The following is a 23,603-nucleotide window of genomic DNA, read 5'->3' as shown; positions in this document are numbered from 1 at the left end:
CTAGCGTCCACAGAGGAGACCTCAGCCCTCATCACCTGGCAGGGGATCAAGTAACTGAGAGCTTCCTGGTGGCCTGCCAGAAGGTCCTGAGTCATGCTGATGCCTTTTACATTAGAGGCAGGACCCTTCTGTCTTCATCAGCAATGATATATAGCCCCCGAGTAAGCATCACGTGTTCTGGGGAAATGCACCAGGAAAGAACAGTGCCTCAAACAGGCAACTTTTCAAATGGCCGTGCTGGATGTGCAAATTCTTGAAAGCTCATTGGAGATTTTACTTTCAAGACAATATCAGAAAGTAATAGGGCAAGTTTTTTGCATTTTGCATTTTTAAACATTCATTTCAAAGACACTACACAGTAACACAATGGCCAATCCAAACACATTAAGATCAGAATTAAATAAGACTAAATGAGGTAAATAAGTGAAAGTGCTTAGTAACTATTGAATGCTACACAGCAGTTTAATTTTTAACTGTTATTTGATTGACAGTTTTGGTTTCATATCTCTTTAGAGGTGACACCCTTTGGCTGCAAGCAAAGAAATTTTTCTCAATGTGTATAAAGGGCTACTCAAGAAGCTCACATCTACTGAAGTAAAAAACAATGTATTGTCCAAGCAAGAAATACCTTTTCAGAGTTGGCTCAAAGAATAATTTTGTCATGATTGTGATTAACAAACTCAGGTTCTGTCGCTCCCTCTTGTTGCTATTACTATTCCCTTGTCTTCTCAGAGAACTCTAGAGTTCACTAAGCAATTTCCTATTTGTGGTTTTATTTGAGCTTCATGATAATATGTTAAGAAAGATGGGGCAGGTGCTGTTATCCCCATGTTATAGATGAGAAAATTGACTCTTGGTGAAGCCAAAGGACGAATAAAGATCGTGCAGATACTAATGAGTTGGTAGCAGGTCAGATTCCGTTATCCTGAACTCACAGCTAGTAAAAGACTGGTGAACCATGAGGATAAGCTTCATGGAGACAAAGATCATCTGTCTGTTTTCTTCTTTGCTGTCCTTCCACAACTTAGCATTTGACGACCCAGAGAATGCACTGTGTAAATGTGAACTGATGCATTGATGATGTTCAGATAATTTTCTTTCTCTAATTCTATAAAATTAAATGTTCTTGAGAGGGAAGAGACATCATCATTAGGGAAGTACTTATCTCCAGGGAAATACTCAACTTATCGAAAAAGGTGCTGGCACTCCAATACATTGTAGTTTTTTATTCCATCAGATATTTTATCATCAAGATATTCTATTGAAAATGGGCTTTTATACTGCAAAACCCAGGAAAGAAAAAAAGTATCTCATCTGTCACTGAAACATCAAATCGAGCCTGGGTTTCAGTTCACATTTGCCACTTTAAAACTTTCCTGAAAATAAATAAATAAATCAACAATTATACGTAAAGATGAGAAACAGCTTAACTTTGAGGAAAAAATAAGCATCTGTTAGGAATTTGGATTCACTGTCTCTTTCTTGACCTATCTGTATCCTATCCCTCCCTCCCGGTCACCTTCTTGCTCTAGCCACAGCTGTTCATCATTTATAAGCTCCTCTGACACGCATTGTCTACACTATATGGTAGGCCAGAACTGAGACTATATGTGGCTGGGATAAGCTAAGCCTATTTTCCGGAAGGGAAAAGAGCAGAAAGTTAGAAGAACCTGCGCCACCGAGAATATGGGGAGGTAGACCCCACAGGGCCATGATTTCTAAGCCTGGGATATAAAGCGAGAGCTTTTTTCTTTTTTTCTTTTCCAGAGAGATCAACTGCTGAGTCTGTTTCTGGGAACTAGAACAGAAAGTACGGGAAAGATATCCTCTCTTTCTTCCAACTTGATCTAACTCATTGTGGAGATGCTGAGATCCCGCACTGGGACTTCCTCATGTTCCTGATGGAGAAATGAAGGCCCTGGAGCCACGAGGCAGCAGTGTGTGGGGAGGGGCAGCACGGATCCCTGAGGATCCCAGAGGTAGATGCTTACCAGGGCTCTAACCTGTACTGGATTTGGGACACGCTGGTGCCTATCACAATAAAACCAGCCATTTGGTAAAGCGAGGCAGAAGGCGAGGGCCTGAACTTAGCTCCTCCAGCCCTCTTGCAGTTGGCTGGGATCCAGGAGCTCATGGTCTTTGGGGACAGTTGTGTAAAGCAACTGATGATGCTGGTTGGAGAGCTTGCTTGGGGCATCACTATAGTCACAGAGCATGGGGCTTGTGGGCTAGGGATGGCATGAGATCTCAGGCAGACTTGGGTGTATGCAACAGGGCATGCAAGCCTTCATGGGGGCTGAGCCAGTGGGTGCCCAGCTGATTTAGATCCAGTCCAGAAAGAACAGGCCAGAACTCACAAACTGTAGGCATCCCCAGCACATGCAGGCAGGCAGAGCCATGACCACAGCACCAGGGACATTTTTGCCTTAAAGGCCAGTGAGGGCCGGGTGTGGTGGCTCATGCCTATAATCCCAGCAGTTTGGGAGATGGAGGCAGGCAGAACACGAGGTCAAGAGCTCGAGACCATCCTGGCCAACGTGGTGAAACCCCGTCTCTACTAAAAATAGAAAAAGTAGCTGGGCATGGTGGCGCGCACCTGTAGTTCCAGCAAATCAGAAGACTGAGGCAGGAGAATTGCTTGAACCCAGGAGGCAGAGGTTGCAGTGAGCTGAGATCATGCCACTGCACTCCAGTCTGGCAACAGAGCGAGACTCCATCAAAAAAAAAAAAAAAAAAAAAAAAAAAAAAAAAAAAGAAAGAAAAAAAAAAAGAAAAGAAAAGAAAAAGAAAGGCCAGTGAGGACCCAGAGAAGAACATGCATGAGACTCCCGGTGGTGGCCACAGCAATAGCTGCTATTGTTGGGAGCTGTGGAGGGGTAATGCTTTAATGCTTTAAGACATTGAACCTGTACCTGAAAGGTTATAAAATAAGAGGAGATGGAATCATAAGCCTGAAAGGTATGACTACCTGGTAAATTTGTTTCCTTGCCCTCAGTGGAGTGAGAGCCCGCAAGGAAGATGAAATCAATTCTAGAAAAAAACCAGAAACCTCACTTGCTTTGCGCATGTGAGTATATTAAATTCATTTGCATCATGTAACATGTGTACTCCTTTCGAATTAGAAAGTGAAATGAAGGATTTTGTTTTAAACCTTGAAAATATTATCCTTAATCCTGTAAGATCTCAGAGGACTATTAACCCACTTTACAGATTGTGCCAATGACTAAAAGAGCATTGGGACTTGATGGTTTGTTTACTTTTCTATGGTTTCCGGAAAAAACATGCTTCACACATGGATGGCCTGTGCTGAATGTCTGGGAACTAATCAGTCTACTATATGTGGTTATATTTGTTTGCATAGCTATTATATATGGTAAAAGCATTGAACAAGAAGGTGTAGCCCTAGAGCAGAACTGAGACGTTTATCACCAGGGTACAGCTTTTCGACCCTGGTGGTGTTTCCGGAGTGCCCTCTGCAACTGGATGTTCCACCCATGTCTGCTTTGTTCTGTCCACTTCTCCTGTTCACTGCTTTACACTCTGGATGGTTAATAAATTAACAAATTCTAATTAGGTTAATTTAGGCACACCAGCTAAAAGAATCATAATTTCCTTCAAAATAATAGAAAATGTTATTGATTTGCAATGCCTTTTAAAAACTCCAGCTTATTAGATGAAACAGTAAATATCTGGTATGTGAGAGGGAGGACCTACATATTGGAGAGATTTTTGATTGATATCGATAAATGCTACTACCATCATCATGGATCAATACTTATGATTTGCAAATGAAAGTCTGTCTATACCAACTTAAGTTTTGCACCAGTAAAAACACAGTTAAAACTAATGAGTAATTCTGCTTTTACCAATCAAGCCAGTTTGCAGGCTAACTAGCCTGAGTCACTTGGTTAGATCAAGTCACATCATTCAACTGAATTAGCATTCCTATTACAAGTAGAGATATCCCTTCAAATGCCTTTCACCAAAAGGCTGCTTTATTCATATTGGGGTGACCTTTATTTTCCCTTCCTTTCCAGGAGAGAAAGAAATAAAAGAAATACGAGTTGGCTTATCCATTCTGCCCTGGCGGATTGCTCCCCATTTGCTGTGAGCTGGAGAGCTGCCCTCGCTCCAGCACACCAATGCCTCTGTCACACAGAAGCAAGGCCAGGCAGGGCAGCGTAAGTGAGTCTGGAGATTAGCGAGGGATTTTTAAAAGCACCAGAGAGGTGTTATTAATCCTTTGAAAGTGTGAGCCTTTCTGATATGGCAGCCGGACTCCTGGGAGAAATTGCACAGGCTTCTGTGTACTTGATAAGGAGCACATAAAGTAAAATGCGATGAACTTAATGACCCAGAAATTATTATTAGAGGAAATTAATACCATCTTCAGGAGATTTGTGGCACTTAACATAGCATTTTGAAAGAAGTAAAGATTCTTTTATATCAAGCTGCCTTTCATTTTAAGTATAAACGTGTGCATTTGCATTCTGTAATATGAAGATTAAAGGTCTGGCTTGGAATTAGCAAAGACTAGCGTTGGGACGGGAGCTCACGGGGCAATTGTGGGGTGGGTTTCTGAGATACGTGTGCATTCTTGAGATCTTCTCTGGTTCTCTTCTCACCAACCATTTTATATTGTTGGCTATACTTTTCATTATTTCCAAAGATTTTTTCAGAATTGGACTTTTTTTTTTTTTTAAACAGGAAGAAAGTTTTAGTCGATTACTGTTCTACGTGGCTACTGCGACGCAGCACAGTACACACACATCCCTGTCCCTGAAGCCCATTCGTCCCCTCCACTCAATGTCAGTTCATCCGTTGAGAGAGGTGACAAGAAGGGGGGATGTGTAGAAGATATGATTTCCCTTGGCGAGTTTTCCCCTTGTCAATTCTATCCTTTCTGGGCCCTTTGAGTAGCCAGTGTTTTGTTTAATTTAATTTAGGAGAGCTAAATAATTAAACATGAGGCCAAAGTACATAAGAAAGCAGCAACCTTTTATTGCAAATATGCACACACTCTCCCACCAGGTTCTCCGGTCCTCAGGTATGGGGGCCAGGGAAGTCGCGCAGGCGCTCTCAGGTGACGTTCTCCGGTCCACAAGTAGGAGGGGCCGAAGAAGTCACCCTGGCGCTTACCGAGGGCGGACTTTTATGCCTGGGAGCTGGAAGGGGAGGAGGGGAGGAGTTTGGGGCGTGTGTGTAGGAGTGGCTTCTTGAATTTCGGTGTCCCGGGCTTGACGTCACTTTGCGCATGCTCAGTTGATTTGGTTCCTTCCTGGCCGGGGAAAATCTGTGACGAAGAACCGGGAAACAACAGGGACTGCTCCATCTTGTTCACCTTCCTCCATCTTGTCCCTTCTCCCTCACCCAAACAGCCAGTACCACTTTCATTGGTGCTGAGAAATGGAGCTGAACTGTACTTCCATTTTTATCTGCTGGAGATGGAGGCCACGGTCCTGCTGTAATTTTCCAGTGAGTGCTCCCCCCTTGTGGCTGGTAAACCCTCCCTGGCAAACAATCCACCTTATGCATGGAAGCATAAAATTTTAGAGCTAGAAATAACCTAAAACATAATTTAGTCGGAGCCCTTCATTGTATAAAAGAGACTTAACCAAGAGAAATTAAGTGCACTACTCAAAGTCACACAGCTAAAGGCAGAAAAAAGAAGGAGAAACCAGATTTTTCTTATTCCATCAAGATTTATTATTTAAAAATATTTTTTTTTCTGGGACTCTACCCTTACTCAGTTTCAATTAGCCTTTGCCAACAGGGTGACTGAAATTATTTTAAAACGGTAGAGCTATATAACAATTTTCTGTTGTAGAAAATTATCTTGCATTTCTTCACTTCCAAGAGACAAGATGGTGGTCAGGGGAAGGAGCAGCAATGAGCAACAAGGACAGTCATAGGTCCTGAAACTCTTCACCCAAGAGACTCAAGTGTCTTTTTGCTGTGAAATCCACCACCTAATTCATTTCCTAGAGGCCTTCATTCAGAGGGGAGATTAACAAACCCCAATGACCCTTCATCCTTTTTTTATTCTAGCATAGCTAAGACCTGCAAGTCTGATGAGAGGATATGGGTCTATTTATTATACAAATTAGCTAATTTCTTCTTCATGGAATTTTGTAGATTCTAGGAGTGAACTCACATGGAATAGAACCAAGTTTCTTGCTAAGGGGTCTGAAGAGTGTCTTTGTCAAACAAAATTAAGCCAACATATAATTGTCATTTGCTTTATTCTTATGGAAATTGAACATTAGCATGTGCATAATTGATCTGAAGTCCAGACACATCAAAGACGTTAATCTATGTATGTGTCTATGTGTTTTTAATCTAATTATAAGGAGCTCCATATGTTATTACTCAAAACTTGCTTTTGCTTATTTTATTTTATTTTTTTGATTAAAGGAAATGTCTATTATTCTATGCCCCTGTGTCTGGCTTTTAAAAATCTCTTTCCTTTTTTCCTCAAATGACCAGAGCTGCAGTCGTCGGCCTCTCTAGGGCCCTTGAACTGAACACTTATTCTTTTAAAAATCATCAACACGGGATCTGTTGCCAAGAAGAGAAGCCAATTCTTGTCTCCATGCTCTAGGAAGTGTTTTCTTTGTAGTACTGTTGGCATGGAGGTGAGAAGCCTGGAACTCGATACTGAAATCTCAGCAAGAGAGCTGCCATTGGGTACAGTTTGTTTTGGAATTAAAGCAAATATATCCAGAAATTGTACTCAGGATATTCAAATGTAAGTAATGAAATATTGTAAATGTAACCACGACTATATCTTATGGGAGATCAATAGAGAACTAAGTGTATTTGTTCTATTATCACAAAGTATACATAGATACACTATTATATCAATAATTTTACTGAAGTAGGAAAGACTATTCAGAAATTAGAACAAAAAATTAACTGTAATTGACCGTAAACTATTTTAACTTCATAAAACCCCATATATTATCAGACCTAGTTAGATATTTGGTTCCTATTTCTTCTGATGATTACAGATTAAGTAAGAATTCTTATTTTAAAAAGATAATGAGAAAGAGAGATGTATAAAAGAGGGTCTGAAGAGAGTTCTAATTTAACCTGAAGTGTTGTGGGTTCTTTTATGTATTTGGTACGTGTATAGCTCTGTGTTTTATGTATACATGATGTAGAGAAAGTATGTGTTTCTTTTTTTTATTTTTATTTTGAAAGTATATGTTTCTAATGTTACCTGTTAGTGCTCAGAAAAAAGTGTTACAAAATATGGCAAAACATTCTTGCATGTGTATAATTCTGCAAAAGGTGAACAGATGCTTGTTGTTGTAGATTTTCCCTGCTTTTGCCGCTTTTAGCATCATTCATCTAACCTGCTTTTTGTTTTAATAGATGTTGCTAAAGTTTTCTAAGATAAGTGAATTAGTATTTTCTTTTTCTATATGGATGTTAAAGCTGTCTTTATTTGAAAAGGGAAGGTTTATAAAGTTGAGATGTGTTACTGGAATTACAGATGAGATATTTTAGGTTGTGTGTGCTTGGATGTGTGCAGAATGCTTTTTGCTTTGGCACCTAGGCAGTTGTTGTGTATTCTTGTATGTGTGCTTATGTGTGTGCATGCATGTGTGTACATGAATGTGTGAGTGGAAAAAAGAAAGATGTTTCTTTCTGGTACCATATGCCAAGAACGATTTTAATGATAGCTTTTATATGAACATTTTGCATTCTTACAACGAATTTAAAAAATCTGTGTTTGATCCCCAACTGGATCACACTGTATGAAGACTTTTTTAGTAAAGTATTTTTAAAGTTTTAAACCAAAAAAAAGTTTGCTACCAAAAAACAGTCTGTGTAGCCAACTGTCTCTTAAGAAGTCTTATATTACAAACCTAAAACTTCAAAAATAGGACACTTGATTCCCCTACAGCCTGACCCTCCTGTAATCTTCACCATCTCAGGAATGACACCGGCGCATTGTTCATATGTATTTTTAAGTATACATTTTGTGTATGTGTGTGAAGCGGAGTGATCTGATGCACAGTTACTGAAAGTTTATCATAATGTGGTCACAATTTTCACTATGAAGTTTCTCTAAAGGAAGGTCTTTGTGTGAAGACAGACTACTAGAAAGTTTTTCATGACTGGTGGTACTGATTTGCATACTTTTGTGTAATCATGAGTACAAAATATTTATTGATGGCCTACTAAGTTTCAGGACTCTCCTGAGTACTGGGAATACATCTGACAATTGAACTTAAAACATACTAGCTTTGATGTAACAAAACCAAATGAATGAATTTATACAATCTCACTATAGTCAACCTTATTACTACGTTTCATGTTGAGGACACACCAAAATATTGCAAAATCTCTTTCTATTATTGAGAATGTTTTATTTTGAATAGAATAAACTTAATAAATTTAAAACATTAAATGAGTAGAAAATAATCCAAAGCAATCTGTAAACAAATATAAGCTAGCATGGTTATGCAACATATCTATATGTACATGTATCAGGAATTCAGAGTAAATGCAAGAAGATGCCAAATTGGGAGTCATTCTTTAAACAAACATATTGAGAGTTGGTTTTCTACACTACATGCATTTGGCATGCCTACCTGTTGGACATAGTCATGACAATTTCTTGTTTCTTTCACTCAGTACATGTTTATTGAGTGCCTATGGCGGGCACTAGGCAAGGTGCTGGGAAGAACGGTTGGGTTATACACGTTCTTGCCCTCCGGGACTTCATGCAGGAGTTGTTTGATTTCATTATAGAACCATTTTATGGGTCATAATCTACTTTTCAGAAGCAGACATTTCCTGTTGCTTGTAGGATGACCACCTCATATGCACGGTCACAGTTATAAGTCATCATCCACCAAGCTCAGGACAACCATCTCATCAGGCTCCATCTTAAAAGAAACTGTGAGAGCCCTTGTCTTGTGAGTTAGCTGCCTCTTCAGCAAGATCTCTGGTCCTGATCCTGAACACTGGCCTCACTGGGAGGTGTTGTGGGTGTTCTGCTCCTCCTACTTCTGAGGCTCCTTTGCCTGGATTCTCAGAAAACCACGCCTTAGGCAAGATGTGACCCTGAGCTGTGTGGCCTTACAGTAGCAGCCCTTACCTTGCCAGGATTTAATGTCCTCCTGTGTCCAACAAAGAATTTAAGGCATTGTAGGGATTCCTAGGTTCCTTAAAAGGTACTTCCTGTCTTTCAAGGAAGTGAAAGGAAAATGCAACCCTGTGAAGCTAAGACGGTTTCTGGAGCCTGGGAGCCAGGTGTGCGTTCCCACGGCTGCCTCGTGTCACATGCTGATGATGAGGAGAGTGTGATATTTTCACCAAAGCCTTTTCCCACCTCACTGCTAGGCAATGAAATGTTCTTCTTGAATTCATCACAGCAAGAGCAAGAAGGGGTCTTAGCAATTAATCATTCATTTATTCTTTGATAGACAAAGAACTTGGAGTCTAAAGGGATTCAGGCAGAATAACTTAGCTTTTGACAACCAATCAGCCTTACTAAATTTAAACAAATAGGCTAGGATTTTTAAAGTGTAAAATAATTTATGGAAATACCTTTAAGAGTATTATTCTCTGCCTTGTTTCTTAGATCAAAAAGTAACACACTTGCTTATTTTTGATATCTCAGGGATATTCTGTTATGAACGGAATGTAGTTGTGAATGGTACTGTCTCTGGAGATAGAGCTGGGTTCACGTTGTGGCTGTATCACTTATTAGTTTCGTGATGTAGGCCACAGTATTTAATGTTTCTGAGCCACAGCGTCCTTGCCTGCAAAATGGAGGGAATAGTGATTGGTATCAATCTCAATGGGAAGTTGTGAGAATTAAGTGATACAATGTGCATGTGAAACAGTAGGATGCCTGACATGTAAGGAGGATTGCTATTGGATGTTTTTCATTGTAATTACTACTATTATAATTTGGATGTCACTTGGAACTTCTCTGCCTCTTGGGGATTTAGTTTGAAGATTTAATTTGACAGCTAGTGGAAGCTGAAGTTTTTCTCATAATTCCTGTTTTATTCCAACCCTACACTCCCTCCTTAAGGTGCCTCTGTTTTTTCTCTTCTATTGATGGATACCATGTTGTTTGGCTTGAATTTACCTTGTGCACATTCACAGTGAGCCAAGCCTTTCATAAAAGGGTCCCTTTACTGAAGACATGGAAGTTCACAGAAGAGGGATTGTACCACACTGTGTGGGTCATGACTTTCTTCCTTCCCACTCATGTTCTGCTTCTTCCAGGGCCCACATGCCAGCATGTGCCTTAGCCACTCCATGTAGTTCCTGAATGGGTAATTTATTCCCTCTGTCTGACAGTTTTCCTCTTGAAGAGTAGACCTAACCAGCAGGACTCTCTCTTTTGGTCCCCTTGGAATGCTGGTGAGTAAATATTTCCTGTTGTTGTCTTCAGTTCTGTCTTTAGACTGCACTGCACTTCAGTGAACCACATTAAACTACTCAGAACATAGTGGCTTCCATATTTGCCCCTACTCCAAAGAAACACCCTGCTTCTATTTCAGGAATTTTCTTTGTCCTCTGTTACTATCAGCCAGCTACTTGTTGATGTGAGTGTGCTATCCCTTGGGGTGACCCTTGCTATCTAACATGATACTTTCAGCCTTTGGGGCAGCAAAAGTCCGAGGGCATTAGAAATGTGCATAAAGCTCTCTGAGTAGGAGCTTCTGCTCCCTCCTTCAGGACAGAATAAATAAACCTTAGTACCTGGGTTTTATGGCAATTCTTTTGTTGGCTGAGTCACAGTTTTTCTTTAATTCTTGTTTTTCTATATCACTCCAGCTAGCGGAGGTTGACAGATCAATGTGGTGTTAAAGATATGTAACGACATTTGTCTGGCACTATTGGAAAATGAAGTGTTTTCTATAAGTAAATTTTCCAGGTAATGGGAGCTCATCATTTTGGATACTGAAACCTTTAAACATTTTAGGAATGTTGGGTGGAGTGCTAAGACATAATATGGCTTAAAATCTAGAAAATAATTGATCCATACAAACAGGAAGGCAGAATAACAGTGGATAAGAATACAGACTGGAGTCGAGCTTGATTCACAGGGTTCTGTCATTTTTCCATCCCAAATTAAGGGCACAGCATTGAGCCCAGTAATACATCTTGTTTCATATGATTGATTTGAAGATGTCATGCCCCTAGATGCAAAGTCTTAGCATAGTGCCAGACACTCTTTACATGCTTATTATCCAGCTATTCCTGGTCTTATTGTTACTATTAACTTTTTGTTGTTGTAGTTGTTGTTGTTTTTGAGGTGAAGTCTCGCTCTGTCATCCAGGCTGGAGTGCAGTGGCATGATCTCGGCTCACTGGAACCTCTGCCTCCCAGGTTCAAGCAATTCTCCTGACTCAGCCTCCTGAGCAGCTGAGATGCTATGCACCACCACACCCTGCTAATTTTGTATGTTTAGTAGAGATGCGATTTCTCCATGTTGGTCTGGTCTTGGACTCCCAATCTCAGGTGATCCGTCTGCCTTGGCCTCCCAAAATACTGAGATTACAGGCAGGAGCCACTGTGCCTGATCCAACATTTTTTATTTTTATAAATCAACAATAGGCAACAAGAACAACAACAACAACAACATAAATAACCTACCAGGCAAAGAGTAAAAGTAAGTAATTCAGAAACTAAATAAAACATAGTAATCATTTAAAAGTTTATTCAACCTCACAAATAATCAAGTAGTTCAAATTCAAATAAAAAGATGTAATTCTTCAACCACTAGAGAAAACGTCCAGATGGGATTGAAAATAGATGAGCCCTTGGCTGGGACGGTATTATTGATGGATAATTTGACAGCATTTATAAATACATTTCTTTGACCCGCAATTCAAACTCTAAGACATTATTCTAAAAGTGTTCCTGCACAACTGTGCAAGGTGTGTGTAAAATATTCTCACAGCCAGATTGATTGTAATTACAAAATTGTTTCAGTTTTGTTTCATCATTATAAGGAAGGCATTGGTGACGTATAATCTGGCATATCTATGCACTGGAATATTATGCAGCAACAAAAAGAGATAAACATGTATGAACTGAATGTATATTTGCCCATAGCATGGTAAGTGAAAATAAAAACCAAATTGTAAGGAAAGGTAACTTTATGTGCAAAAGGGAGTTTTAAGAACATTCAACCCTTATTCAACCCAATCAGGGGTCACCCTTGGAAATGAGCTTCAGTGCTTAGATAGGGAATAGACATTTCACTTTATAAAGCCTTGTATTACATTTTTTATTCTTTAAAAAATGTACAGGTTTTTATTCCTTTTCTATGATTGAACCTATAACGTATTAGAAATAAGCATTCATGCTTTATTGCTTTAAAGAAATGCTATGTTTTTAAACATGGTCATTCTTGATATTGTGTATTAATACAAAAAATATATGACTCTTTATTTTTACCCTAAGTTGATGCTTTCCCAAGTCTTCTACATACCACAGCTAGTTATTAGAATGTGATAATCTTGGAGCAAATATATTGAGGTAAGAATTTTTTTTTTTGAGATTAGAGTATTTCGAAGTCAATATCATTACCATATGTTGTAGATTATACTGTGGGAAATCTTTCACCTGGTTACTGCATCTGTCTTGGTAAGAGACAGTATGATTCCTAAGAGCATTTCCTTATCCAGTTGTGTTCTGTCTTCATACTTTGTGTCTATTGAACTGCATCAGGTTGACTCGCATTACAACTGTTTAGAAAAGGTGCCAAGTTTTTGTTGACTCTTTCCAAAGGTTCTAGATATTTGGACTCAAAGTGAACCCTAATATCATAAGGAGATCTTTCTCTAACGTTGCTTTTAACATTTGAAGAAGTTAAGCATGGGAGCAGGTCGTGTTCACAAACAGGAAGGCTCACGGTGTCCCAGTGATGATGGTGGCTAAAAGAATGTGAGTCCATTCTGTGCATTTGGCCTTGAAAAGTGCTTCTTCATGTTTGTTCTTGAAATTTAAAAAAAGTCAATAGTATAGAATCAATTTACTTCATTAATAAATCATGAAATTCAATATCTCACAAGAGAACCTGACTCTTGATTATTAGACTGTTTGTACCACAGTTAAGTCATCTTCAGGAGTCTTGATATTACATCCTTGACAGTTTTTGTTACATTTTAACTTTAAAGAGATAGGTTCAGACTACTAAGACACTGAATACATTAATATGTTGCTGGAGCAAATGCTTGACATCATAGAAAAGATAATGAAGAAATGTTTTGGTTTCATTATTTGCTTAAAAGATTGGTGTGCGCACTTTGATTGCAGATAGCAGATCTGCTTAAAACCAGAGTTTCTCGTAGCTGATTTATTCATATATTAAAAAGCAAAGAACAACTGTGCATTGACTGGCTAGATTGTCTTTTGAATTTTATTGTTTTCTCCAACACTGAGATTTATTTTTGGATCACTGTCCATCCTTTGTGAATGGTAAATACTATGTAGATTGGTATTTGATCCAAAACGTCTATGCATGAAACAGTGATCTTCCTTACACACTTACGTTTGAAATTCAGTTGTAGCAATCACAGCATATTTTTTCTAATTTGTACCTTGGCCCGTAAAGGGAACTCCCATTTATAAAACCATCAGGTCTCGTGACTTTCCTCTGCATTAGCTAAACGAAATATCTCTTCTCATGCACTACAAGCATTCACTGAAAAGGTGAACAAAAGTTTTGAGCACTTTTCTCTCACATATTTGCTACACATAGGCTATGACATAATTCGTAATCTACACATCGGTGTGTTCACCCAATTATGAAGCAAAAGGTATGCAAGCATGTCCTGAGAAAATTGTCACTCTTTTGCCTTAAATGCTATTGGCCTCATGTGGCTTTCGACAATATCATATAAATGAGAAAACATGCAGTGGTTCCCTCTGCTTTCTCTCCGAGCATATTTGTCATTAACTTTGTTACTGGGTCTTTGTGTTTCTCCTTAGTTACATTTTTTTTTCTGTTTTTGAAGAAAACTGCAATTCGAAGGATGTCTGTAATTTGGGTCTCTTCTGCTTTTAGCAAATGAGTCAGTTTCATACAAATACACAGCATTTTATATTGGTTCTGCAAAACCTTGCTTGGCTTACTCAAGATGTCACTCTGAATTTATTTCTCCTTTGAAAATAGCAAGAAAAGTTTCAGTGATTTCGTGTCTTTATTTTAAATGTCTCTTAGCAGGTAACATACTAAGTAGTGGGGTAAAGATAGAATTCCACAGGAATTCCCATTCCTTAATCTCTCTTTCCTTTTAGCTGCTTTTATAAAATCTCACCTGTTGATTTACTTGTCCTAGTATATTGAAATTTATACTTCATGTTCCCACTGGAATTTATTCCCCTTTTATGCTTATGACATTGTTTTTAGTTGTAAAACCAATGTTTCTACTTCTATTGGTACTTGTCAACTTTAGTTTAAGCCACTGATACACTCAATAAATACATTTCCATGGTAACAATTAAATGCAAATCTGAAAAATATAACATTTATATGCTAATGATATGAGATGTTAAGATGAGATTATGTGCTTTATACACAACATTAGCTGAGATAATTTAAGCGAGGCCATTTTTGTAGTATATGTGCCATATACGTGTGTGTGCGCGCGCGCAAGTGTGTGTGTGTTTATAGCTTTTAAAAATGTGCTGATTCTAAAGAACTTAAAATAATTTTTGAGAGAATGATAATCATTGTTGCACTGATTTAGATTTGGGAGGTATATATGTATAAAATAGGCTTTTCCTCTGCATCTGCCAAACCACCTGCAAATATTTTTCACAGGCTGAAGGTGTCTGTGGTCACCATGCCAGAAGCAGCCACCAGTGTCCTGTTTCCTTTCCCCCATCCGTTGTCATTTTCAGTTAATTGCTCTTCATACTGATTCCTTTACTTCCTTCTAAACTTCTATTCTGTATCACTCAATGAAAACTCAAGAGAGAGTTAGCTATCGAAACTCATAAGTCTTATTTTATATAACAAGAGAGAGTATGCTGTAACTAACAAGTACAGCAAAACTTGCATGAGGCATGTACCACATATGCTTTGTGCCTGCCTTTTTTTTTTATGATGCTCAAAGCCTACGTAACTTTATGTCAAAATGCCGGATTTAATTTCAGTTACCTTTGCTGGAAAGCTGAATTCCAGGAAATGTGAGTGCCACTCTCTCTTTGTGAAAATGTGCCTACCTAACATCCAACTGTTGTTCTGCTAAACTTACCCTTCATTCAAGTATTTACTTCTCAAAAAACTATACTGTTTACCATTGTTTTACAGGTGTTAGCTCATTTCACTACCAGAATAAGCCTATGAAATAGGTACTGTTATTCTGACCATTTTACAGATGAGGAAGCTGAGGCATAAAGATAGTAACTAATTTGTGCAAGTTCATACATGTAGTAAGTGAAAGAACAAAGATGTGAATCCAGACACCAGCTACAGAGTACATCTTTTTTTTTTTAAAACTATTATTTAATGTCATGTTTGTTTAGCAGACTTTTTTGGAGGGTATATAGTTATACAAGTAAATGAGCAAAAAATGAGAAAAATTATATAAACGTATCAGTCACTAAAATTCACTGAGGACACGAATCATAATAAATACGACACAAGTAACTGGAGAAATGTAGAGTTGGAAGGGAATGAAAGGATTAGGGAAAGTTTTGGAGTCTGTGAGGGCCATTGGCGTTGCACGGGGTTTGACGTCTTATGCAAGGGTGATGATAAAGCTAAGAGCCACTGTTAGGACATATATTGGGTGATCTTATTTCCTCTGTTTTTTCATTAACAAAATAATGACCTGCTTAGAGGCTGTCAGCCAACACACACACAACAGTTTCTAAATGAACAAGTGGGAAATCTGTTCTTAGCTGATAATGTGTCCCTGCTACCTGCTACTGCTGCATTTGAGCTGTCAAACATCACAACTCCATCTTGGGATCCACAGCAGCACAATAAATGCCTTTACCCCCAACAATTGAGACAGCTTGTAATAATAAAAAGCCTCATTTTCTAAAAATATTTAAAAATTCAACTTCAGAATTGTTAAATTGACAATATTTCTCTTTTGATAAGAATCCTTTATTTAAATATATGTTTGTATGTGTGTATGTGTGCCTATTAATTGCAGAAAGACTGAAAGAAACTGTTAGGAACCAATGCAACCTATTACAGAAAACAGTTTTGACTATAATAAAATCCTGTTAATTGAAACCCCAAAAGATAACTTTTATTTTACCAGCTTGATTTTTTTGTATGAAAACCAAATAAAGAGATCAATTTCATTTAGAATCATTTAGAATTTCATTTAGAATCACAATTTTATTTAGAATCAAAATAATTCTATAAAATGATTGTGAGTAGATATGTCCAGTGTGTCATTGGCTGCATGAGCTAGAAATTCAGAGAAGTCTGGGCTAGAAATATGAAGTGAGTGGCCCCTGGTATGTAAATGGTGTTTTGAGCCATGTGAATGGATTAGATAACTCAGAAGGAATGCTGCCAGGTGACCCCACTTCATAAGTCAGATTGAACCAATCCTCCAATGTTAAGTGGACTGGCTCAAAACAGGTCTACCTTTAAGGAAATATCATTGTCATTGACTTCAAAATCTGTAATTTTCATCCCAACTAAATAAGGATCATAGAATATTTAAAAGTTTGCCAAGTGCTTAGCATTCTGATAATGGCTGATATTTCCAGTGACTCGAGAGCTGGTATTGTTCACAATGAGGGGCAGATGATAAAAAACTCACTCATTTTCATTTTTAAAACCACATTGCCAATAAAATGTGAAATCTAAGTAGTGTTTAAATTTTCAGGTCAGTTCAATAACTAAATTATACACTTCTAAATGTGTTTACATATTACCTAACACTTGTGATATTTACACCTGTGGAGAGAATGAAGCTCAGAATTTACCTACAAATGCAATAATAGATGTGAATGTGCTTCCAATATGACAAAGTGCTGTGCAAAGGTATTCTTATTAGCACTTTACTCATAGTTTAGAGCATCTCCCTAAAGCCCATTGGGAAAAGTCATTCTGATTATTCATATTAAAATGTCCTTTTGTGGTAGGCAGCATGTCATCTGTTGACTGTACAAGATCAACAGTGTATTTATATAGAGTTCTTTGTAGTCAGTGAAAAAAAAGGATAGCTTGTCTAAAGAGCACTTGAACCCTGCTGAGCAATAAATGAAAACCAAGGTGAGACCTTGCTGTTCTGAAAACAGCGTGAGGGAGAAGAAAGCACAGGCGTGCGTTAGAAGCAAGGTGCATGGAGATTCTACAGTGGGATGCAGTGTGGCCCAGTGGGATCTGTACCTTTTCCCGCCTCCACGCTGTTCACCTGTGAGACACTCCCAGTGGCAGCAGCATCACTCATTATGAACCTTGGCACTCAATGCTGTGATTGTGCAGCGTGGCAGAGGTGCTGGGGGAATCACTGATGTGAGAACACTGCCTTGCTCTGGGTGCCAGCCTATATTTTAAAGTGTGAATGCAAACTCGTCTCCCTGTTTTTTTGTTTTGTTTTGTTTTTGTCTCTGCTGCATTGCTGTTCAAATTTGAAATGCCTTTAGCTTGGAATTCAAGTTAGCCACATGGCCCCAAAGGTTGGAAAGATAAGCCTGCCTTCTTCCGGAACTAGGGAAAATAGTGTGAGCTTTGTATGAATGTGGGCTATGGCCCAAAGGGAGGTCAGCTTAGACTGAGGGCAGAAATAAAAATTAAAATAGATATTTTTTAAGGAGCAAGGCCAAGGAGAGGCTAGGTTCTAATGACTGGGTGGATATGTCTAGTGCTGAGGAAACAGAGAATGATGTGTACCCTGAAAAGCCCATAACCCATGGCATACTTGGTTTTGTGCATTCTGTGTGTGGCAAAGCCTTAGAACTAAGAAAGCGTTTGAGGGAGATTCAGATGTTATTTCTGTAGGTCCCAGGAAGCCATCTTAGGATATCTGCCAGGTGGTGGCAGGAAGTGGAGAAAGCCTGAGATTTGTTCAAACCTCTGAGAAATTCTCACGTCTGTCAGGGGATGCTGAAAAGAATGCACAGGAGACCAACTCACTCCACCAGCTAAATCGGTTTGGAGGCACTAAAATCTAATAAAAAACACATCTGAGTATCCACTCCTGGACCCACTGCCGGGAAGAGAAGAGACCTTGGTAAGCCGTCCTGTATTACCCTTCAATTTTCTAATCTAAAATGGGAGTAAGACCCATTCCTTCTTACTTTGTGAACACGTTGTGTAAATTAGCATGATGGCGTTTGAAAGGTGTTATTTAAATATAATATGTCATTAAAGTATTACCATCCTAGTTGCTGGTGATTATCTAGAAAGCTTTAAATCACCTGGCTATTTCCGGGATTCAGTTTTCATTGTCGGGTGCTATTTCTCCTTTCAAAGACATAATATTTCTTTGTCAGATAGCAGAGACTTTACAGTTTTGAGTTTTGGACTTGTGATTACAATTCTGTGTTTCACTTGAATGCATTCAGAATTGGGGTGGCAGGGTTTTTAGATACAGGTTGTGTCATAATTTGAAACAGAGAATATAGGGCATCTTAAAATGAGTTTTCACCTTGTCTGCAAATTTTTATTTTGGGAGGACAAGGTAAAAAATTTGGTCAAGGCCAATTTAAAGTATCACATCATCATTTAGCCAGGGGTACAGTGAAATATGAAAATCCAGAGATTTGCAACATAGCAATTCCATATGCCTGGCACATGTCTGCCTACATTGTCCCCATTGGTCTATTTATTTCCCAACTTTTTATATTACATGCCATTTCCCAGAAGTTCGCTTTTCTTTACTGTTTTCTTTACAAATATTTCTCATTCAGTAACTCTGACCCAGATCCACTTTTTTTTTTTTTTTTTTTTTTTTTTTTTTTTCCAAAATTTTTTTTTCTGTAGCTCTAACCCCCCCCCTTTTTTTTTTTTTTTTTTTTTTTTTTTTTTGGTCACAAAACTGTATCTACAGTCGGTAGAAACCCCCATAGTCAAGGCCGTATAGAAATCTTTGTAGTCCATGTGACACAAATGTTGCTTTTTCTAAACTTCTGTTGCCTTTTGACCCCTGTATAATCAATACTGAGTTGTTTTCACTTTAACTTATTTGGTTGTTGAAAGAAATGTGATTGAATGTCTGTTTACTTCCTGAGCCGAGATATTTATAGTTTGTTATACAAGTCAGTGGTTAATGGAACATGAGGTAGGAGATGAAGTTGGGATGGAAAATGATAGCACAGTTTTTACTGGGAGTTTTAGAAAGTGTTTTTAATAGTAAAAGTTTAGAATAGTCTGAAAATTTTTTCCTTAATTTTACTATTACATTCTTGACAAAGAATCAAAAGAACATTCCCACTTTTTGACTTTAATATCCACAGCTGCTATTCCTAAAAGTATCACTGCATAGCCTTCAAAAATGCCAGCTACTTTTCTCCCTCCTGGAATCTTTAATACATCTTGAAACTCTAGTCACTTTCTTATCATTTGTGATGACTTAATGACTTGCTCAGCAGATGTATAATTTATTAACTTTGAGAGAGCTCTGTCTTAAAAGCGCTACTTTTGTGATTCTGCTGCTTGGTCCATGTACTCGTTGACAATTTACAACTAATGAATTTATTTCGGAAGCTATAAATCTAAAAAATGATTACTTTTCATTATTATGTACTTTTGCCTTTTCATTTTAAACATACTTATGCATCCTTTCTTTAAGCAGAGCTCTCACTCTATTAATAACTTTACATATAAATCACTTTAAAGAAGGTTTTCCACTGTAAGTTTTCCATTAAAAATTATTCTGGCTTTCTGTGCTAATTAGGGTAAAAGAAAAAGAGAATCAGATTTTAGTAGATATCTAGAGTGCTGTTGCTTATACAGTGCTTGAGACAGACAGTGTTGTGGACAAACAAAGCAAATGGTGAAGGATTATGCCGAGCACTGTACAATTGCACCCTCTTCTTACCTGTTGGGTAGGGCCTTCCTATCGGGTGGAATTGTGGGCCTGGGCATTAGGTAGCATTCTCACGCTGCTTCTCACATGAACAGGGGAACTATGATACATTCTCTCTCCCTCTGTAGCTCACTTTTGTTTTCTACCCTGGTATTCAAGTTCCTACCATGCCAAAGTTTTCAGTTTCTACTGTGAGTAGGAAAGAAGAAAGCTGAGTATTACAGCTATTGTTGAAAGGTTTAAAATGGCTTATGGAGATTAATTTGAAATGACACTATGGAGCTCAACAATTCATGATGGCTATTTTCATTTATTTGACAATTTTGCATGCTTCTTGCATGAAAAGTCTTCCTTGGGGAATGACCCTGTTGTATTGATTGTTATTCTAAATGAAATAAATGTCAAAGCACATGATGAGTGGACTCTAACTGAAGTGTAAATTACTATGCCAGGAACGTTTTCAGTAAACAATTACTGGTGAATAATCAAGAAATGCAAACTTATAAATGATGCAATATTCAATCAGTAAATACTTTCCCATTATTCCTTTGCAAACTATTTTTCCTTTCCATGTGGAAATACCATGTCAATGAATTAACACTCACTATTTGATTTAATTGGCATGCCCACTTACCAACTGTTGCTCATAAATTAGGATTCATGGAATGTTTCTAAAAACCTGTCAAACTCTCCATTTTTAGCAGGCAAGAGTTTTTTGAGGCAAACTCGAATGCTCAGTTTACTATGTGAGTTGAGACACAGAAAAGCTGGTGTAGTGTCATGCCAGCTGCTGTGGGCTGCTATTTATTAGAAAATTGTGAGGATATGTGTGCTTCTAAAACTGTCTTTTCTCTTTTTAAAATATACTGTTGTTTAAAAAAGAAGTACTTTATACCCTCAGTGTGAACGCTTTGTCATCTTAATATGTGACAACCTATAAAATAACTAAACCTACACCATTTCTCTTGCACGTCCTTGAATCTCACCTCACTTCTTTCTCTTCCACATTCTCTATTCAAAATATGGATCTTAAAATGTGGATTCCAAAATAACAGTTACCCACTATTTTATCACAATAGCCCACCAATAAGTTATGTTTTGTTCCTTCTAGCTGAAATGGTAAGACCTAAATAAAAGATTTTTTTTAAAGTGTCACTCAGTTGTTTTTTTTTTATTTCCACTTGATGCCAAATATCTAGATACCTGCTATTACATATACAGTCTGAATGAGTGACACAATTTTTCATTTCATCTGGACATTAAGGTTGGAGGGAGGGAGAGTGAGAGCGCATTTGTGTATGGGGATGCCGGCCCCTCTGTGTGTTATTCTTAGAGGCCTCATCTTGTTCAAGCAAATTACCTCATCCCTTCCTTGGCTTCCTGTCTGTTCTTTTCCATCTCTTTGATGTATTTTATTATTTTTTCTGGAAAATCACTGAATGATCAATCAATTAACAAATTCCAATTGCTTATTCAACCTCTACAAAATGCATAACACCATAGAAATCTGTAAAATGAGGGAATCCTGACCTGGTGAAGTTTATATTTTTAGAATACAATTATTGAAACATCAAATAACTCAATAACTTGAAAATATTGCATATTTATGAATGCAAAAGAGTGTAACTTAAGCCGAATACATAAACACAAATATGGAAGAAGTTTGGTTTAAAACAATTTTTTTAACTTGCAAATTACAGTAATCGTTGGTTAAAGGCAGCTGAACAGTCACTTAGGGTGAAATTGAATTTTCGGTCCCTAGAAGTTGGATTGAATTATTGTTATTCAGAGAGAAAAAAAGACAAAGGGACTGAAGTAGTTTTTTTTTTTTTTTTTTTTTTTTTTTTTTTTTTTTTTTTTGAGACAGAGTCTTGCTCTGTCGCCCAGGCTGGAGTGCAGTGGCCGGATCTCAGCTCACTGCAAGCTCCGCCTCCCGGGTCTACGCCATTCTCCTGCCTCAGCCTCCCGAGTAGCTGGGACTACAGGCGCCCGCCACCTCACCCGGCTAGTTTTTTTTTTTTTTGTATTTTTTTAGTAGAGACGGGGTTTCACCGTATTAGCCAGGCTGGTCTCGATCTCCTGACCTTGTGATCCGCCCGTCTCGGCCTCCCAAAGTGCTGGGATTACAGGCTTGAGCCACCGTGCCCGGCCCTGAAGTAGTTTTAATTATTTTCTTTGCTAGAATGTGCAAGTAAAGTCTATAAAAGTATTGATCATGTTAATTATCTGATCCAATAATATAAGAGTCGTTTACCAGTTTGCTTAATGTCTGTAGTCATGGAATTGGGTAGAACTATCAGTACTTTTCTCTTGTTACTGTTAGGAGTCCAGAAAGAAGTATGATTTGTTGTTATTGTTGACTATCTGCTCTGAGAATCTTAACACAGCAATATGGAGTGAAACGTATACAGTGCCAGTGAACCAATCCTTTGGGCACCAGGTTTCAGGGTTTTGTTTTTAATATTAGTTTGATGCAAAAGTAATTGCATTTTTTGCTATTAAACTTTTCAAAGCCCCTCCCTCTTTCCTTCCCTCCCATCCTCTTTCCGTTTCTCTGTCCTTCCCATTCACCCTCCCTTTTTCTCTCTCTCCCTCCCTCCCCACTTCTTTCCTTCCTCCCTTCTTCCTTCCTTCCTTCTCTCCCTTCTTCCCTTTCTTTTCCCTCCCTTCTTCCCTCTTTCTCTTTCCTTCTGTTCCGTTCATTTATTCTCAAATGAGCTGGAGCAGAACTCATCACTGAATACCACCTCCAGCCCTTTCTTCCACATCCCTCAGCCTATTTTCACAATCAGTTTCAGTTGGAACAAAAGCGTTGACAAGTTGCCAATTGGGTGCTTATTTTCAACAAGGGGAATTTTGTGATAGTTTTATTCTCTAAGTTAAATAGAGAATGCTCGTTTTATCTTGCCTAATGTGTATGACGTATTAAGTCTAAGAAATGTATCTCATATGTCTGTGGTACTTGTCTTGCAATTTGAAAACATTTTATGGCTCAGGCTTTCCTTAAAGGACAGAGCAAGTTATTTTTAGCTGTCAGCAGCAATCTATATTGTAATACTTTAGATACAATAGTCTCAACTCTTTCCTAACATCTCTCATCATAGCAGTAGGAGTTGTTAGACACTGAACCTATTGCTGGGCAGAGGAGTGGAATTTCCTTGCCTGATGACCTCAACAGTCAGCAGGATTGTCACCTCACTGACTTCCCTGAAAGTAGGAAAATGTCCTAGATGAAATCTAAGGGGCCCCTTTTCTTTGACGTTCTTTACATCTACTTAAGAAAGTGAAATCCAGTCAGAACTTATGATCAGTCTGTCTTCTTCATTTGGGACCATTCGAAGACTTATCTCTTGGGTAAATTATAATGAAAAGGATAAAGGTGGCTATTCTCTCTCTCTCTCTCTCTATATATATATGTATATGTCCAATTATGTTTCTGTAAGCCCAGTCCTGTAATCCTAAACACCTTTGTTGAGACACTATAAACAAGATTATAATTTCTGACAGATCAAAGTCTATTAAAGAGTGGTTCACGTTGAAGACCGTAAAACATGCTTATGACTCTGTTTCCTTTCCAATGATCTCTTGTCCAGAAAGTAATGTCAACACCTT

General features: G+C 38.2%; 1 long non-coding RNA gene across 3 annotated transcripts in view; it reads left to right on the top strand.

Annotated features, from left to right (window-relative positions):
* The first annotated feature begins 2,786 nt into the window (after positions 1-2,786).
* The window catches only part of LOC103879457, a 78,016-nt gene continuing 57,199 nt past the window's right edge, over positions 2,787-23,603 (top strand). For all 3 annotated transcript variants that reach the window (XR_640081.4, XR_002518534.2, XR_002518533.2), the window contains exons 1-2: positions 2,787-5,475; positions 6,487-6,748. This is a non-coding gene — a long non-coding RNA (uncharacterized LOC103879457). The remainder of the gene's footprint in view (positions 5,476-6,486; positions 6,749-23,603) is intronic.

The sequence above is a fragment of the Papio anubis genome, chromosome 15, assembly GCF_008728515.1.
Source record: "Papio anubis isolate 15944 chromosome 15, Panubis1.0, whole genome shotgun sequence".
NCBI lineage: Eukaryota > Metazoa > Chordata > Mammalia > Primates > Cercopithecidae > Papio > Papio anubis.
The sequence above is the reverse complement of the archived record's forward strand: the minus strand, read 5'-3'. Positions and strand labels throughout refer to the sequence as shown.